The sequence below is a fragment of the Monodelphis domestica genome, chromosome 2 (assembly GCF_027887165.1).
Source record: "Monodelphis domestica isolate mMonDom1 chromosome 2, mMonDom1.pri, whole genome shotgun sequence".
In the NCBI taxonomy this organism is placed as follows: Eukaryota; Metazoa; Chordata; class Mammalia; order Didelphimorphia; family Didelphidae; genus Monodelphis; species Monodelphis domestica.
Window position 1 is genome coordinate 506,424,293 of NC_077228.1, and position 20,479 is coordinate 506,444,771.

The 20,479-nt window shown below is 35.8% G+C and overlaps 1 protein-coding gene and 1 long non-coding RNA gene across 2 annotated transcripts in view; both read left to right on the plus strand.

Annotated features, from left to right (window-relative positions):
* NLK (nemo like kinase) overlaps nt 1-20,479 on the plus strand; it is a 141,888-nt gene that overhangs the window by 1,722 nt on the left and 119,687 nt on the right. The gene's annotated exons all lie outside the window — the stretch shown is intronic.
* Nucleotides 1-20,479, plus strand: part of LOC130457537 (uncharacterized) — a 39,949-nt gene continuing 19,470 nt past the window's right edge. Inside the window, exon 1 of the long non-coding RNA XR_008916826.1 lies at nt 1-20,479. This exon is cut by the window's right edge and continues 10,205 nt beyond it. This is a non-coding gene — a long non-coding RNA (uncharacterized LOC130457537).

The following is a 20,479-nucleotide window of genomic DNA, read 5'->3' on the forward strand; positions in this document are numbered from 1 at the left end:
ATCTAAGGAAACAACATTTTTCTTTCAGCTTGGGCACAACGGGAGTTCTCTTGCTCTCCCCACTAACCACAAAGTACATATCACTTTCTGTGTCTACACTGCCACACTTGTGGAAAGACCACCTCATGAGTTACAAACATGCCGCCATCATGTTAAGCCTAGGCCAGTGCTTAGGAAAAGTTTGGGTGGCGGTCTTGCTTGCTCAAAGGCATCGTTCAAGGTGTGGTTTAGTGACCTAGTAAGCAACCAAATGGATAGTAAATGAAAGAATGGACTGTATGTGTCTTCCTTCAAAGACATTGGAAGATCTCATCTGTTGGAGTCAAAATTTGCAATCATTGGCCCAGGTTTGGCAAGTATCACACCATCCTAGTTGAGTATGTTCCTTCTGTTAGTATCTTATCCTTACATAGCATGTTTTTTTACATAATACCTTCCCACTCCCATACATCCTTTTCAAGCCTTAGTTCATGACCTATTAGAGGACTTTTGTTAATAGAGTTCATGGCCATCTCCAACTGGACCATTTTGAATAGTTCTGCATTCTTCAGAAGAAAAGTTAGGCACACTTAGGTATTTTTTCTTTATTGGCTTATTTTAAACCCATTTGACTATTCTAGTCAGTCCCTTTTTGGAAACTTATTCTAGCATTAATGGTCTTTTAGTAATAAAGCTTCAAGTCTAGCTTCTCACTTAGGACATTCCCAATGACATTGGCAAAATGTAGGTATACGATTGCCCACATTCATTGTAAGGTTTTAGTATCATTCAGGGATCAGTTAAGTTGCTTTCAACCCTTGGTAGTTGGAATTGTTTAGAGATAAAGTATTCTTTTAAAACAAATCAAATTCATCTACTTACTGTACTCCTAGATTGTTTTATAAGAGTAGAGAAACTTTTGGAAAGCAACATTTTGATTTGTTTTGTCTTCTTTGGAAGGTTAAATCACGGTCTTGAGATAAAAGCATCAATATTTAACAATGTAGAACTATATTTCTAACAAAACAAATGGAGTAGACTGGAAAACATTTTCAGGGGTTAGGCTGTCCTTTATAAGAATCAGTATTTTTATACACGCAGAAAAGATTCCTGTTTAAAGTTTAGTTTTCTCAACTAGTGGATTGCCTCTTCCCATCTATGTCATGCTGACCCCTCTATAGATTTTTGACATCCTTTCCAAAGTCTTTTTTCATTCTTTCTCCTGATGATGTGATTAGCATAAATGTGCTTTTCAGCATTGTCTTAGCAATCATGGTTTCTAGTTCAGATTTTTTCCTCTATGCTTGAAAGTAGGATGTGATCCATCTCTTTAAAACCAGGGATCCTATACCAAAGACCAAACTATCTTTTCCATCCTGAAGTTTCATCTAAATAACTCCAAGATGGGAGTGCCCAGTTTTCCTGGGACTACCAGGGAGAAAGGTGGTAGCTGCAGGAATGTCCTGCCCTGCCCTACTCCTTTTTCAGCTTCTCATTCTCAGAGGCTTCAAGAAAGTGAAGAGTAGTCTCTTTCCCAAAAGACTGGGAATACTCAAAAGTCTTCCTGTTAAATAGAGAGTGACAGCGTGTTTGGGCTTTCCTAGTTGGGGATGCTACCTTTCCTGCTTGGTAGAAGACAAAAGATAGTGAGAAAGCTCTAGTCATTAAACTTTATGTATAACCCCAACAGATGTCAAAAGCAATATTACTTATGGAAAATAGCAACAGTTGTGATTGTAGAGTAGTCATGGAAAAAATGAGAAAGGAAGGAAATGTATGAGCAAAAAAGACCATAGCTAGAGCAAGGGATTATGGATGGAATGGATGGGTGGACAAACGAATGAAAGTATGAGTGAACAGATGAACAGCTCTTTGATGCTTTTTGGTAGCCCCTAGATGTAAAGAGAAAGTGAGGTCAACCCCAGCATGGATAAGTCCCTTGTGGAACGAACACTTATGGAAGGCCACAGACAGGCATTGCACTGCACAGGCTGGCATGACCCTACTGTGCTGGCACTGCAACTGGATCTGGAGCTTTCTTTTTGGAGGGAATATGCTCATCAATAAGATCACACATCCATTTGAGTATTTCTGAGGAAGAGATAGGAGACTTTTAACAGTTGCAGAGCCAAACTTTTACTGGTGAAACGTTCTAGTAAGGAAAACTGTAAAATAATGATAATATGAATTAGGAAATTCCAAATATGAGAAAAGATATGCTTGAATTCTTTTTGAAATCTTCCTTTAAATTGATGGAACATTTCTTTATATCTCTAATGTCAGACAATTTAGGACAAAATTATATGCTACCATTTGCCCTATTTATACTGTGTTAGTTCTGTTCCCCCCAGCTAGGTTGTAAGATAGCAAATAAAGGACCACATCTTAAGATTTTTTGTCTCCCTCTATGAAATAGCTAGCACAGTGCTAAACATCTAGTTGGTGTTCATTCAGCACACACATTTGCTCCTTGTTTAATTGATCTTTGCTAATCAGGCTCCTCTCTTTTTTTCAACCAAACAAGTTCTTGTGTGTGCTGTATTATGTGTTTTTATCAGATGTCACAGGTGAAACACAAGATCTTGGCATGGAAAGAAGGGGAGAGTTCCAGGTGTTTGTGTTTTTTTAGTATGCAAATGCATTTTCTATTTTTGAAGTTTCATATAAAAGATTTGCTATTTGAATTATTTTTTGATCAGCTTAGTATTTAACTTCTGTGTGACCTAAGTAAGATTACCAAAATGCTCTTTGAACCAAACTGTGAACCAACAGCCAGAATGAACCGCACTCATTTTCTGAAACCTGACCAGACATTGCTGCTATTCTTTTTTTTAACTGAACAGCGAACTGAGCTAAAGTATGTTTTATAAGCATAGCTAATGAACCAGTTCAAACTGGAACTGGACTATTTTCAAAAACTATTGAACCAGAATATAAAGATATTCACCAAAGGAATATTTCATTCTGTTTGAGACTATAGCTGAAATAATGCAGATTTTAATATGGCAAGAAGACTTCTGTGAACTGATTCATAGTGAAGTGAGTAGAACCGGGAGTACAGTATGCATAAAGACTTAGAACAGTTAAATGAAACAGTGATGTCTAATTGTAGTCATGTGAGGCTTGGTCCCCAAGAGGAGTTGAGAAAGAAAACTAGCCTTTCTTCCCTTGTAAAGGTGAGAGTATGGCTATAGCATACCGCACACACTGTCAGACTGCATGAGTAGTTTTTTTTTTTTTTAATCTCTGTTACAAAAGAAGGTTTGGCAGGTAGGAGAGTAAAATATATTTTGGCTATAAATGACAAAAACAAAAAACATCAATTAATACAATAAGCCACCTCTGAGAAAGAAAACCTTGGGTTTAGAAATTGTTAATGTGGAATTCTAGATCCATTTAAATACAACTATGTGTAGTTGATGCATTATTTTAGGTCATTATTGCCTTTCTGACAAAGCACCTCTGTAGAAAACCATTTTTATCTTAGAGCACTAGAGCATGATACTAGGTGGCACTAATTGATGACCCAAAACGTTGTGTGTAGTTTGATGGGCTATTTCATTATTCCCACATGTAGATACTAGGGAAAATATTTGTAGAAGTGATGCTTCACTTTACCATTTGTATTTATCACCAAATAATTTAGTGTATTTGACTTAATTTATATTACTGCTGAGTTTAACTAGTTTAATAACTTACCCATGTTGGAAATTTTCATAAAAGTAGTGAGCCTCCTATTAGCTTGCTGGTAGAGATGCTGTTTGGCAGTTCACAGTTTAAGGTTTCGTTAACAGCTAGCTACCTTCTGCAGTTTCTCTCCACCTGAGGATTTCCACTTTATTTGTTGATATGATTGTGCAGCACAGCCTATGATGCATTCACTGCACAGTAGTAGGATGGTATATAGAATACAGGTATATCTTCAGGTGCGTAGAATACAGCCTTCCCTTATGAGACTCCATTCCCCACCCCATCACCCATACAGATATTTTCATAGCAAACAAAGCTTTAGTCATTAATTTAGTGAATTTGGCATAAATCAATCATTTTATATATGGCACAGGAGAAAATATTTGTGTTTCCTTTGAAAATTTTACAACCTTAGAAAAAAGACTCCAGGAACTAATGAAATTTGTATTTTAGAGGATTAGTGGAGGTTGAGAAAACTTTTTTTTTTTTTTAAGCGAAAATGAGAGCTCTGAACCCTGCCACAGTCAGGAATAGTTGAGCAGATAACCAAAGACTGGAGCAAACTGACACCTGCTAATGCTGAAATGAAAATGAGTCTGGGGGATGCTGCCTAGTCAAGTTTCAGTTTGATTTGAGTTGCGTGATGGGAACAGGTTCCCAGGAATCTACTAGAATGAAACTAAAGCAAAGTTGGAACTTGTGGTTTATGCAAGCAAAACTTGTCAAAACCTTTGAAGTACTCAACATCACTGTTGTCACTGCTAATAGAACCTAATCATACTCCTGTTTAGTAGTGAGCAAAGAAGTAGCTTTCAATGTGGTTATCATATTCAACTAGTAAAAGCGGGGACTTGATTGTTTGGGAGGCATGGATTTATATATGCTAGAAGGGTTTGTTCCTTTTGGTTTTGTTGGATGACATGAGAAGGGGATTACTTTATAGAATATGGACTGAGGACCAAGAAGACTGGTCTGTAGCTGTAGCCAGATCTGAGAATTTAGAACTTGAAGAACCCTGGGGTGGAAATCTTTTTTAATTCCAACCCCTTCATTTTTTACAGACAAGGCAACTGAATATGACCAGAGAGGTTAAATCATTTGTCATAGATCACACAGGTAATAAATATAACTAGAATTGGAAACGAGAACTTCTATAATTCTTTACAATCCGTTGTGTTCTGCATTGCATGAGGGAGGAAAGTGTTTGATGTATGTCCTCTTCCTTCAACTTTTATTATTTTTAAAAATAGCATCTGTGGTTTGGACTTAGCAGGTGTTAGCAATGTTAACATTTAGGATTATAGATCATAAATCTAGAGGTCATCTAGTCCCACTCCCTCCTTGTAAAATCTTTCATGATGAGGCAGTTGAAGCCCTGAAAGATAGAGCTTTTTGGGGAGAGACAGCCAAACAGTGTTGGGGGCAGGGTGGGATCTTGTGACTCCCAATCCAGATCTTCTGCTGCCTCACATGCTGCATCATTTAGGAAGACTGGGTATTTATGTACCGGTAAGTTAACATTTCCTTTTCACAGCAATAGCAATGAAGGAAAAACTTCTCTTTGTGTAAAGTTTAATACTGATGAAAATCCATTTTAAATTTTGTTTGGATGCAGAATTTTGAAATCATGAAGAATTTGATAAAGGTGGAAATGTAGCTCTAAGCCAGATGATTAATCTATTAATTAATGACTTCATATGTAGGGAAGTGATTGTTTAAGTCCACCCATCTCCATCTCCCTGGGAAAACCAGGCACAAACATTCCCCTCTTCTTTCTGCCCTCTTCCCCAGTAGCAACTCTTACATGGTAGATTGTGGAATAACTATGGTTGGAATAACTATGGTATATGCTTTTAAAGAATCATGGGAAATATTGGCATCAGAGAAAATGGTACCCAAGCCAATTTTGTTACATATATTTTTTCAGGTGAAGAATCTGCATTATGAAATAGTTTTTCCACTTTTGGCAGAAATTAAGAATTATCGTCTCATTGTGGGTCATCACCGTGAAAAACATCAATTAGAAGAAACAGAACCTAAGCAATGAAAAAAAAATGGTAGCTTTTCTAGTTGTCCAGAAATCCATGAGATTGGATTGGAAATGTATGTCTGTATTATTCTTTTTAACAATAGGAAGAGAAACTGGACTTTTAAGATGGACCTCCCAGATGAGGAAATTTTACTATTTGTAGGCAGTCTGTAGTTTTAGAGGATACCTAAACTCCAGTTCCTAGAGCACTAGGAAGTTAAAAGAATTTGCCCAGGGGCTGAATGTGAACTCAGATCTTCCTGGCTCTGAGGCCAACTGCATCTACTCATCTACCTCTCTGTGCGCCTTTAAAAAAAAAAGGATAATAGCAAAACCAAGAAAACAACGAATGTACATCAGAAAAGAAAAGCAAATGGATGATGTGCCTAATGAATTTCTTCACTGCAGAAGCTGAAGGGTCTGGAATGCTGAGAGTTTCTTAAGAGTTGGTGCTACTTCATGGAAATAAGATGGGCTCAGTTGTATTCAAAAGAAAAAAGTTTAAATCTGTTCTACCCTGGAGGGGGGGGAGTGTTACACCAAAAGAAAGAAAAACCTTTTTTTGTCCAACAAAAATATGAAAAGATATTTTTTAATGAAGATAAAAATGTTACTTTTTTCCTTTAAAAGCCCACCTGTAGAGATATTCTTATCTCAGTGTAAGAGCGAGCCAACACCTTAATGGGATGTTAGTGTATTTTCTTTGCACCTGGTGGCCTCAGGATTTCTGTATGTTTGGGAAGTGGAGTAGAATTGGAATGCCATTTAACAGCTACTTGAACTGCTTCTGTTTGATTCATTCAGAATTCCCAAACATCTGAGAAGTCACTGTAGAGGTTGTAGCTATCTATACATATTTCCTTAATATCCTGGCTTTGCTGTGCTGAGGGAAATATACTGACTTCTTGTCTGATCAGAAACTTCCATTTGTCATCTAACCTTTGAGTAAAAAGAGACCTTGGGTGGAGGCCCTTTTCATATTATAGGATTGTAATTGGGATTGGCTTATTATAATTCTTTGCACATCTATTATACTCCAGTGAGTTCTTTGTTGTCTAGGACATCTAATTCAGATGAGCAATGATTGCCTAACCAAAATAGCTTGTCAGTTTGATCCTATTATAGCTTTAGGGAAACTCAGAGGGTGCTCCAGGCAAAAGTTGCAATGCTGTCTGTTAGTGGACATGTGACAAATCTTGATGGTCCTGGCCTAGTGGCTCCAGTTGAGGTATTCAATCAGGAGACCTTTAAAGACTGGCATTTGGGCACTACAAAAGATAGATTCTATGAAAGTAGTTTACAGTTGACATTTAACAGTTAGTGATTGTAATGTGTGAAAAGCAGTGATATCTTGGTATTGATCATTGCTCTTTAAGCTGTTTCACATAAGCATTTGAATATATTTGATTAACCAGAAAGATTTAGCTCATCAAATTTGACCTATGAAAGTATGAGAGCATACTTCCATTTTGACATTTCAAGAACTGCCATTCAACTAAAGGACCTACTGTGGAGCCAAGCTAAGTATCGTGCTAAATTCTCAGGGTGGCAAAAGAAGTTGCTCCCTGCTTTCAGGAAGGTTATGTTTTAGTCAAAAAGACAAGATATGCCAGAGAGTTAAGTAGTGATGTATTGTATCATGTCAGGCACTGGAATCAGGGGTTCAGAGTGTTTTGTGGAAAAGTTTGAATTGGATTTGGATGGGAGAGGGACAGCCCACATGAGAAGAAACAACAAAACTAGAGCTGTTGAGGCAGAAAATTTGACTGGTAGAGAAGTTTCATAGTGAAAGTAATTAGTAAATAAGATTGGAGGTGAAGATCTTAGATTGAAGATCCTGGAAAGCTGGGGAGAAGAGGTGAGAATTGAGTGAGTTGAGTAAGCAATAATGAGCCTTCCTAGATTTTTGAGCAGAGATAATAGCATGGTAGTAGGAAGGTTGAGTTTTATAGAAGCATTCCAAATAGTGGAGAAAGAGAAGGAGTTTAAGATAGAAATTACCATAATCTAGATGTGAAGAGATATATCAGAGTAGTAGCAGTAGAGAGAAAGGTGTGTGTGTGTATATATATGTATGTATGTATGAATGTATGTATGTAAGAAATCTTTAGAAAAATAAATAGACATCACTGGTGATTGTATGGACAACAGAACAACAGAAGGGCAAGGGCTAGGTAAAATGAGATAAAGTAACTTGCCCAGAGTCACACAGCTAGGAAATATCTGAGGCCAGATTTAAACCCAGGTTTTCCTGACTCCAGGCTGTCTTTATCTGTTGTACCACCAAGCTACTCCTGGTAATTGGTTTCTGATGTGTAGCCTTCAGGTAATCATGGGCCAGACTACTAAGAAGAAATATTTAATAAGTAGGTAAAAATATGGAACTGGAGCTCCATTTGAAAATTTAAGGTTGATGTTAGTCATAATTTACTATAGTGATAAGTTTAAAGATATTAGAATGAATGAATTCCCAAAGAAGAGCAGAGGGCCAAGAATGGCTTAAGGACCTCCTTAAGTTAGGAGGTAGAAGGAAGAAGAGGCAGGAGTAGGTGAAAAAACAAGGTTATAATAGGCCTTAAGAGAAGAGAGAATTATAGAAAAGGTGTTTTTGAAAAATTCACCAGGACTTTTCTTTGTTTGGTACAGAAAATATATTGAATTCAAAAAGTTCTTCAACAAATCCTGAGTGATTATTTAGTTGCTGAAACTTGGTGTGGATGTTGAAAGTATCATTTCTTTGGAAAGAGGGAAGGAAGTGAAAGAAATGAATGAATCTGTTTTGTATTGGTATGGATGCTTGTTGGTCTTCATGAAGGCAGTATTTGTGTGCAAGTATAGTTTAATAAGACAACTATTTAGAATTAGAGCTAGTATGTACCTTATGATATCATTCAGAGGAATGATTCAGAATTGGGATTTTCCCAATTCTGAAATGAGGAGTGTTCAAGAATTAGGTTATTTCCTTTTCAGATATTTCCATATATTCCTAAAATATGGCTCTTGGAAGTGGGACTCATTCAAGTACCTGAAGTTTTTTTATTTAAATCTAACAATACAAATACTGTATTTATGGAGGAGCAGTTTACCTTGTTATTATCAAGGTGAAATTACTTGTTTATTTTACAAATTTTCAGAAATATTTTTAAACTTTTATTTATAAATTGGTAAAAAAAAGTTTTCTTTATAGTGATGTCAAAGGAGATTTTGGGTAGAATGCTTACTTTAGTAAACTGATTCTGAGTTTTGTTTTTTCTTTTAGGTGCCCCACCCAAGTGCAGAGGGGAGATTTTGTCTGAACTTGGGCAGGGTTCTTCTGCCTATTTTCATCTGTGTATTTCTCTGAAAATAGGCCATAGCATTTAATGTTTACTTTTAAGTTTGGCAAATTCATTATGTAGGTGCTTAACCACTGTGTTTTTACCCTCTTATAGGAAAGGCCAATCTCAATTTATCTGAAACATTATTTTAGTTCTTTCATATTTTTTAATGAATATCGACTTTTTCAAATTGGATTGTGTATGTAGGCGATTTTGACTCAGTCATTAACTTATGTCAGAGATTGGAGGCTTGACCAGATTCTTCTGCTGTGCCAATTAAGTTTATTTTTTAAAATCTAGAAATCATCTAATTTGTCCAGTAGAGGACATTTCCATGATTTTTGGAGGGCCCTGATTGTGTGAAGTAGCTGAAAACAAAATTGAATGCTGGTTCTCAGTGTTTGTGTCCCTTTCCACTTAGATCAGATGTCCTCCATTGATTTTTCTTTCCTTTTGTCATTGCGGTGGTTTTGTTGTCTAAAGTTCCCTGTCTTCCTTTCAACCCAAGAGGTAGTGAACTCTGGGGGTCATCAGCAAACTCCTTACAAGGGAATTTTTTGGGGGGGTTGGATTTTTTTCTGCCTATTTTGACCTAAAATCCCCTTGGTCTCAGATAGGGAAATAATTGGTATGGGAAAGAAACTTGTATCCTACAAATAAAGTTAAAATCACTTTTTAGTCATTCAGTCTTTGACCTACATTGCTAAGGTTTTTTTTTTCCTTGCTTCTACATATGAATAAAATTACCCAGCCAATTTAACAGGTTGTTTTTCTTCTCTGTTAATTTTCTTAATGTTTCATGACCATGGAGAGCTTGAGATTTGCAGGTATGAGAGTGATTTGAAATAAACTGGGTGGCTGTTTTCACTGTATTATATATATATAAGTACCCAAAGGGTACAATTTTGGGTTATTGTCTCATTGCACTTAGAAGTTGATATACTGCAGGGCATAAACTCCTTTTCCCTTTCTTTTCTACCTAATACCCCTGATTTTGAATTGTTTGGAACTTGTATAGCTATCCTTAGGGTTGAGAATTTAGTGACATAAATAGGAAATTTGGGTATTGCTCAATAACAGACTTGTTTGCAAAAGTTGACATGTTCTCATTCAGAGGGAGCCACAGTATGGGTGTGAATTGATTGTATGAGCATTTGATCAGTGGCATTTTAAAAAAAGCTAACCATATCAAGTCTCCAGCTGTGTCCTAGCCATCTTTTTCAGTGTTCAGTTGGTCAGGATGACCAGTTAATATGAGATTTGCAGTCTGAAGGCCTGGGCGCAGGTCCCAGAACTACCACTAATTACCAGTGTGACCTTGGGCAAGTCTCTTCTCTTGGGCCTCATTTACTCATTTGTAAAATGAAGGAGTTGAACTTAATGACCCTTGAGGCCTCTTTTTAGCTCTAAATTTGTGATCCTAATAAATAATACAATTTAAATCTTCTTAAACCGAGTCTAGTTTGATTTTAGATACAGTTTTTAAAATTACTGAAATAAATGGAGTTCAGGGAGCTTTGTTTCTACAAGAATTACATGTAGATATACCCTTGGACATAGCTTCTTCATGAAGTACAGTAATATTAAACAGGTATTATTGTTATGATTCTTTGGATAATATTTCTAGCTTCTTGGCAGCATACTGAGAAAATTTATAATACCTACAACTTGAAAGTAATAATTCAGAAATATAATTCTAACAGTTAATACATTAAAATTTTGATCAGTCTTTCCCAATTTTTTAAATTTTCTCCCTCTTTTAAGAAATATAACTTTGAAAAGCTTTCAGAGAAGAAAAGAGTGTAAGAACAAAGAAATAAAAGAACAGAAGTAAAAGTTTCAAATACAAATTGGAAAGTCAATAATATATGTGAAAATTTAGTAATTTTTGGAAAATCCTGACTATGAAACTTTTCCCCAAAATTTAACTGGATTATGGAACATCCTGAATTGGATATCTCATAGACATCCTAAATCCAATGTGTCCAAAACAATAGATTCTTTCCCCCCAAATCCCTTCCCCTTTTTGAATATTCCTATTATTCTTGAGGATATCACAGTCTTCCTGTTGTGCAGGCGTACAACCCTAGATATCATCCTTCTCTCCTTACTCTCACTTGCCTCCCCAGTATATCCAATTTGTTGCTCAAGTCTTCACTATTTTCCTTTGTAACATCTCTCATATATACCCCTTTCTCTGACACTGCCATCACTCTGATGCAAACCCCCATTACTCAACCCCTAGACAGTTGTAATAGCCTAGTGGGAAGTCCCTCTGTCTTGAGTCTCTCTCCACTCTTCTAGTCCATTTTATACTCAGGGGTCAAACCGATCTCCTTAAATCTCCAAATTGACCATGTTATCCTTCCTGCTCAGTAAATTCCCTTTCTCCTCCAGGATCAAATATAAAGTCCCGTATTTGGCTTTCAGAGGCCATCCTAATCTGACATCCTCCAACCTTTTCTATCTTCTTATGCCTTATTCATCATAGACGCCCTTGTTCCTTGCGCAAGAAAGTGGATGTCTTCTAACTAGGCATTTTCAGTAGCTGCCTAGAATGCTCTGCCTCTTGACCTCTCTCAAATTCCAGCTAAAATCCCACATTCTACAGGAAACCTTTCCTTATCCCTTTTAATTCTTGTGCTTTCCCTCTATTGATAATTTCCAATTTATCCCTCATATATCTTGTTTGTAAGTAATTGTTTATATGTAGTCTCCCCCATTAAAATGTAAGCTCTTTGGGAGCAGGGTCTTTTAACTTTGTATCATCAGTGCTTAGCACTGTGCTTGGTACACAGTAGTGCTTAATAAATGTTATTGACTGATTTATTATTGGTTGTGTAACTGTATAGTGGTCTCTTTTCCGGATTAGTCTTATTTGGAGAATCCCATTGAAAAGGTTTTTTTCTTGAGTGTTTTTTAGAAAACACAAAGAATTTCTCTTAGAACTTAAAGGAATTTCTTAGCAAATTTTTCAAAAAAAATTTGTTATTCTCTTCAGTCTAGGAATCCTACCTTCCTACCCCCAGCAAATAATTATAACATTCTGGAATTTTCTATTGAGGGAATCTGGGATCTTAGAGATAATATGTAGGCCCATTCCCTCTTTTTTCAGATAAAGAAACTCACACCTGGAGAAGAGAATGATGAGACTCATCCCTAAAGTTACTCAGCAACAGAGCCAGAATTAGAACCTATATCCCTCCTCACTTCTAGTACAGGACTCCTTCCTCACTAAATAGCCCTATCTTGCTGCCTCTAGCAAGTAATACTTGTTTAATATTTGTGGAAAAGAGATGGCATTTTCAAATTAATTTTTTAAACTCTGCTTAGAAAATGGCAAAAGTGAGTTGTATTAGGTTTGTATCACTACTTCTCCAAATTTTTAAATTGTGAACCACAACTTGTAGTTCAGGCCTGGGTTGAGACCCTTTTGGTGGCAATCCAGACTTGTTCTGTTTTGTGTTATGTATCCACTTAGAAAGGCTATTTCCATTGAATTCTATTTGGCTTTGCTTCTAATCTGGATTCAAATTTGCATGTTAAGAATTGAAAGGCTAATAAGGTACCAGCTCACTGTGCCATGTAACAAAGTCTGCACATTCTTCAGCTAGCAAAGGAACTGTAAGTCTTTAAGCATGTGACTCTTGGGTTGCTTTTTATTCTTTTAAAAATACTTTGTAAAAAATTCAGTGTGAATCAAATGTGTCATTGAATGTGTACCAGTCAAAACTAGGCTTCAGGCAGTATGGAAATATTCCATTCTCCCACTTCACTTTTTGTGATCCTTAGCTCAAGTTAGGAATTGGGGACAAATTTCTTTAGAAGAGTGTCCTGTGAAAAGACAACTGAATCTTGACAATAAAGCTCGTGTCTTGTTTCACAGTTTTGTCACACAAGACATGTTTAAAGATATTATATAGTTGATGCTAATTAAAAAATACATTTTGTGCTCATGATGCTGTGCTTTGCATAACCCAATTCAGTATTCTGTATTTTTCAATACCAAATAATTCTATTGTTAACTTCTCAATAAAAACTCAATTTCAGTTTTTAAAAAAATGAGCCATTATTTTCCAGAGTAATCATCTCTATGTATAGAACAGGATTCTCTAAAGAACTGGATTTGAAAGTCAGAAGTATTAGCCATTTGTGTGTGCAGTCTGGGGTATATCTAAAACTCCTATTGTGTACCAAGGGCAGCTATAAGTGATTTGAAATATAATAATAATAATAATATGATTTAACAGCTAACATTTATATAATTCCTGCTATGTGCCAGACACTATGCCAAGCACTTTAGAGTCATTTGATCCTCACAAAATCCCATATGATTTTATAGATAAAGAAACTGAGGGAAACAGACTTGCCCAGGGCCACACAGCTAATATTCATCTGAGGTCACATTCAAACTCAGGTCTGATTTTTTAACTCCAGGTGCTACACTTTATCAACTGCCTCTAACCTGACAGCTTTACAACAAATCTTTAAAAGTGGAGTGTGTCGCTGTGTGCCAAAACTTGAACTATGACTGTAAGAAGGACAGAAAACATTGTTTTATTGAATTGAACCCATCATTACATGGTTTTGTACTATAAACCACCCCACCCCCAGTGAAGGAACTGTAATTCAGACATCAATGACTTTTGACAGACTGTAAATTGAGAGGTTGCTGATCTTGGTTTATGCAACACAGTTATGTACCTGCAAGTAAGATGCTTGATTTCTTAAAGCACTTCAGCTTGCAAGAGGCTGAAGCAGAAGGGCACAAGGTTGTTTCTCAGCTTTTGGAACCTCATGATGTGAACTTTTGGGTGTATTTAATTCTTTAGGAGGAGGAAATGTGCCAAAAGTGTCAATGTGTGATCTTACTGTCCTTTTAATTCTTTTCAAAGCAAACTGTCTTTCTTAGATGACCTGGTTTGTTTTTTTTTAATGATTAATAAAAACAGACCAAGTAAAAGTCTTATTTCAAGTACATTTTTATAATTAGACCTGTTGGCAAAACATATAATGACTTGGTTACACAAAGAAGTCTGAATACTATACTGTAGTTGCTTGCTTTGTGTTCTCATCTTCCTCTATTATAACAGAGTAGAATACAGACTTCTATTTACCCAGGTTTTATGGTTTTAGATGTATTCAAAGCTGATCTAGTGCCAGGGCTTAGCTATAATAGGTATTTGTGTTTTTGCTATCAATATTGCCAATATTTCAACATTTATTGATTAAGATGGGAACTTACTTTGGTAACAAGATACTTTAATTTGAATAATTGGAATGTTTTTTCAAAAAGTTGTCAATGACATGAATTTTGTCGCGCTAATTGGCTATAGTTATCAATTAATTTCTGCTTCTCTTTAAGTGGCTTATTTATTTATTTGAGACATTATTTCTGATCTCTTTAAAAGAATCTGTGGTGGTGTGGATATTCCCTACATCAGGAAAATTACAATGCAGCTTCAATAAATAGTCTTCTGAGTTAACAAAAATTTCGTCCCTTATTAGCTAGGCGTTTGTTGATGAACCTTTCTGAATTTAGCTAGCTTTATTAAAACATAAACCATATACCTAGTTTATGACCAGGCCTATATTCCTAACTTCTGCTGGTCTAGTCTTTAAGATTAGAAGACCACCTCCAGGCCACAATGAAGATTGAAGTCCTTCAATGAGTGATTCTCCCCACCCCCCTTATCTTAATTGTTTTCTTGAAGTGTTACTACAATATTCAGCAAATATTTAGAATTTGAAAGTACTTTTATACTAGTATTTTGAATACACAGTGGTCTTGTTTTCTTTAGAGCATAACAACCCTTATTAAAATTTTTTTCAGACTTTATCTACAGAGCAATCTTGTAGATCATATAGTTTACAGAATGTACTTGATAAAGTACAGATTAAGTCATGCAGGATAATAAACTTTGTATAGTGATTAATATTCCATGCCACTTTTTTTGTGGCACTAAGAAATTTAAGTGATCAAGACAGCTAGCTAGTATAGCAGACAGAATGTAGGATCTGGAATCCAGAAGACCTGAGTTCAAATCCAGACTTGGATACTAACTAGATATGTGACCCTGAGAAAGTTATAATGCTATTTGCCTCAGTTTCCTTATCTGCAAAATAGAGATAATATAATAGCATCCTCCTCACATGAAATAGTTGCAAAAAGCACTTTTCAAACCTTAAAGCATAGAAAACCCCTTCCATCAGTGCAGACAGACAACCCAAGACTTAGTCATCAGTTCTTTATTCTTGGACATTTGCCCTCAAGTACGTTATTTGTTTGTAGCCACTCTCCTCTCGAATCCATGATAGCTACATCTCCCTTGATAGCAGGCGTAATGTAGATTTTTACCATTTGAAATTTTCTTCCCTTACAGAATTTTAAAAAATAGTTTATACTCTGGCTCACTTGAGCTATATTGCTCTTATAGTTGAAGAGTTGGAGTTTTTATTTTAAGTGAATAACCACCATCATCACCCTCCTCTAACTACCCCCTGAATTTACTCATGCTACTAAGCAGTTGCTGCCAATTAAAATCTGTCATTAATCAATTCTTAACAAAATGCTGCCAGAAAAATGGTCTGAAAGAAATAGTGGTGAATTCAACTGGTTTAAAAAGTTTAGTTTATTGTCGAGTGATATCTTTTGCATTTATTACACTTAAATACTTCCTAGAATATACCTCTGTCTTTCCCTCCCAGAGAGCCATCCTTTCTAACAGAAACAAAAAAAGTTCAGGAAACCTGACCAATATATAAAAAAATATATCAACATTGTATGTAGTATTCTATATCCCTAGACCCTGCCTCTTAAAGAAGCAGGTACAGAATGGGAGGTACCTTTTCATATCACATTTTGGGGACATGCTTGGTTCAAGTCATTTTAAAGAAACTTCTCCACTAACAAATTGATGTCGCATTCTTTTACATTTGCCCTACCTTTTAGGGGCAGAAAAATGATTGCATCTTGAGCTCCTTTTGCTTCTTGGAAGGTCCTATCCTGTTGTCACTGGTAATTTCTCATGAATATGGAATAATCCTGAGTTAATCATTTGCCTTTCCTTCATTTTTTAAGGCCATTTTACTGGCCCCTTGCATTGAAATGGCTAAATTTAAGCATTTAACTAGGCTTTTGGTTTTTTCCCCATGGAGGTGATCTATGAATTCTTTCCATTCCTGCTTTGTTTTTCAAAAGTTCTGGACATTTTTTCCCCTATTCTGTCTTGCTTTGTGATAGTAGGGTTTATTTATTTTTTTAATTTGTGATGTTTTCTCCTGGGAAATCTATAAATCTCTGTGCATCTAGTCTTTAAGGTACATCACTTGGACCTACATAGAATTTGTGTTCTTTCAAAAATATTCTTTTAAAAGTTGCATCTCTTCTACCAAGTTTTCCTCTACTTAAGTATTTTTATATTCTGAATCACTATCACAGCTTTTTACTTAATTGAAGAGATTTTCCATGTGTTAAATCCTGACTATTGTAATTGTTTTTACATTTTGCATTGAAAGCTATAATTTCTAACCTAAAAATTCATTCTGAATTTCTCTTCTGTAAAATTCCTTTAGTTCTCTTTTAAACCCTTGTGAAATTTCTTCCAGTATTCAGTGATCTGTGGGGAACTGGCAATATTCTAAATTTTATCAAGCAATATTAGTTCACTTTCCTTTGTGTTATTTTATTTTCATATATGTGTACATGTACAACACTCTTACCTTCTGTCTTAGAATCAATATTGTGTATTTGTTCTAAGGCAGAAAAGTGGTGACGGTTGAATGGCTTGCTTGGAAATATCAGACCAAATCTGAACCCAGGACCTTTCATCTCCACTGAACCATCTGTGTTACTGTGTGTAACACTGTGTGTCCTGTGTTACAATATTTTTTAATGGTCATTTATTTCATTTTGAGGTTTCACTCCTTCAGTTTTCAGGAGCCTCTCTGTTAGTGTCATCTGTTTGTACCCTCATTCAGGTTTTCTCCATCATACTCCTCCTTTCTGCACTATTTTGACACCTCCCCTTTCCACTAGTACACATAACAGGCACTCCACCCACATCTAGAGCTAAACTACATGGCTGCCCCTGTCTCTTATGTTTGGGGAAGTGGGATTGCTGAACTAGGTCTCTCCTGCCCCAGGGTTGGTTTGCAGGGAAGGGAATGTGGTAGGGATCCCTGGTTGGGTTTTCTAGTTCCATTTGAATTAGCCTGAGTTGCTCGATTGAAGTTGTGGCTAGGCAAAAATCTGTGGCCACTCCTTCTTGCAAGGGGAGAGTCAGGACAGTATTTAGGTATCCCTCTTTGGGGAGAGGGGAAGTCAGTCATCATAAGCTGGTGAGTTTGTTTGTGCTCCGAGTGAGAATTCTTTTTTTTTTAATTTAATATTTTTTCCCAATTATGTGTCAAAGCAATTTTAACATTTGTTTTTTAAAAGTTAGAATTCTAAATTCTCTCCCTTCCTTCCCCCTATCTGAGATGGCAAGCATTTGATATTAGTTATATGTGTACAGTCAGAATATATGTCCATATCAGACATGTGAAAGAAAACAGACAAAAAAAACCCCTAGAAAGGGGGCTTTTAAAAGTATGCTTCAATTTTCATTCAGACTCCATCAATTCTTTCTCTGGAGGCAGGTGACATTTTTCATCAAAAATCTTTGGAATTATCTTGAATCACTGTATTGTTGAGAATAGCTTAGTACAATTGATCATTATACAATATTATTATTATGTACAGTATTCTGGTTTTGTCCATTTCACTTTGCATTAGTTCATATAGATCTTAGATTTTTCTGAAACCATCCTGCTCATTACTTATAGCACAACAGTTTTCCATCACAATCCTATACCACATCTTGGTCAGCCATTCCTCCATTGATGGGCATCCCTTCAATTTCTAATTCTTTGCTACCACAAAAAGAGCATTATAAATATTTTTTTGTACATGTAGATCCGTTTCTTTTTTCTTTGATCTCTGAAATTCAGTCCTAGTAGAATTGCTGAGTGGAAGAATATGCACAGTTTAATAGCCTTTTGGGCATAATTACAAATTGCTCTCCAAAATGGTTGGATCAGTTCACCATTCCACCAACAAATAGTGTATTGGTGTCCCAATTTTCCCACATCTCCTTCATCTTTTTCTGTCTGTCATACTACCCAATCTGATAGGTTTGGATGGTACCTAAGAATTGTTTTTATTTCTATTTTCTCTAATCTAATTTGTATTTTCTCTAATTAATAGTGATTTAGAGCATTTTTTTCATATAACTATAGAAAACTTTGATTACTTCACTTGAAAACTGTGCCTGTTCATAATCTTACACCATTTATCAATTGGAGAATGACTTTTATTGAGAATTCTGAAGTACTCAAATTACCCTGTTATGGAAGAAATAGTTGTTTCTCTTTAATGGAATCAGCTGTAATTACTCTATATCTGATGCCTACTTTCATTTGAGGTTTTTAGAAGTTTGAAAAGATATACAGACAGCAACTTCCACCTTTAGTCACATGATGTTTCTTTTCAGGGCAGAGTACTGAAATAAAAACTTTAAAATAGGCTAATAGGATTTCATAGCTTATATGAGAGAGCTTATTTCCAGCATAAAAACATTTTCTGCTTACCTATGTTATGATTCAGTAGTAAAAGTGATTAAATCTGTCTACCTTTAGATTTGATTGGGACAAAACTTCAGTGCTTATATTAAGTTTTAACACCAGGATCCTATTATAGCATTGTTTTCAGCGTCCAAATGTCCTTCCTATGGAACTTCCTTATAATGAAGACCTTTTAGCATTTTGATTATTAAACTCTCTTGGGATCCAAGGTTAGCCCACAGTACACTGGATATCATGCTGTAGTGGCTATTTTATCACTTCCTGATTGGAAGTAGAGCCATGTGGAAACTAGAGTTCATCCTGTAAAAACTTGTCCCCGTGATCATTGGATCCAAGAGCAGAAAAGGTTCATATGACCTCACCTCCCTGCCTTCAGGCACATGAATGACTGACCATACTAGGGAGTCCTAACCTTAGTTTGAATTCATGGGGGGAGGGTTAGCTCAATAGATTTCAAGTCTTTTTTCTAAGTTTTTTTTTTTACTTCATATCACCTATATTGCTTTCTTCCCTTCCCAAATGATCATTCCTTATAATGAAGAATTTTTTTTTTTTCAGCAAAAGGAAGAAGAGAAAAAATTCCCCACAATGAATTAATTTACTAATAAAAAAACCTTTTGTTATTCAGAAAGTAGAAGCTGTCTTATCTCTTTTCCTAAGGATGCCCCACCATGAGGTAAATGGCATACTTGGGGAGCTAAGGAAACTCATAAGTATATTCTCATATATTCCTTCTACTGGGGATGCAGAGGCTGAAATCAGTCAGAACTTTTCTACAAATTTCTTTTAACTAGTGCCATTCAATCTCATGAAATTTCAATGCCAATTCATCTCTTAGAATGAACTACATTGTAGCCCCAACCATTTGGAAGCAGAGATGCTAGTGTGAACTGATAGCAACCAGAGAACCTTTCTCTGGTGTCTATTTTACCTCCTACCTCCTCTCCTCATCATGGTCTGAACCAGAATGTTTAATATTCTTAAAGAGAACTATCCCTGTTTCCAGATTTTGAATTGGGTAAAAACTAGTGCCATAAGTACTCTCAAGTTTGCATAAATAATTCATAATAAAAAGACATGGCCAAAATATAGGCTGTAGTTCTGGACTTCTGGGATGGCCTTGCTCCCAAATTCTTTTTATCTTTGCCTATCTCCAGAGTCCTGGACCCCAGAGCCCTTGTGTAAAGTCTGTTTGTGCTTCTCTGTAGTCATCATATATATCTTTTTATACAATACAATATTATTTTGTACTATATTCACATACCATAATTTGTTGAACCATTCCCTGATAGGTCTTTCCCTTGTTTTCAGTTCTTTGCTACCACAAAACATGCTGCTGTGAATATTTTGGCATGTATGGAGCTTTGGAATCTGGGTCAAAGGATATGGACATTGTTTGCCACTTTATTTATATAATTCCAGATTGCTTTCCAGACTGATCATACTAATTCACAGCTCTTGCAGTGCAAGTGTACTTGTCTTTTCCCAGCCCATCCAATATTGACTGTTCTCCTCTTTTGTCATCTTTGCCAATTGGCTGCATAGGCAATGGAGATTCAAAGTTGCTTTGATTTGCATTCTTTTATTAGTAATTTGGAGCGTTTTTATATGGTCATTAATAGTTTGCAATTCTTTTCAGAATTATTAGTTAATGTCCTTTGAATAATTGTTTATTTGACTTTTGGTTTTTTATATTTCTGTTGTCTATATATCTTAGATCCTTTATATACCCTTAGCAGAGATGTTTATTTAATACAACAGAGATTTTTTCCCCTCTGAAATTCTTAGATTAATTTTAACATTAGTGGTTCAGAATTAAAGACCTTAAGTGATGTAAGTA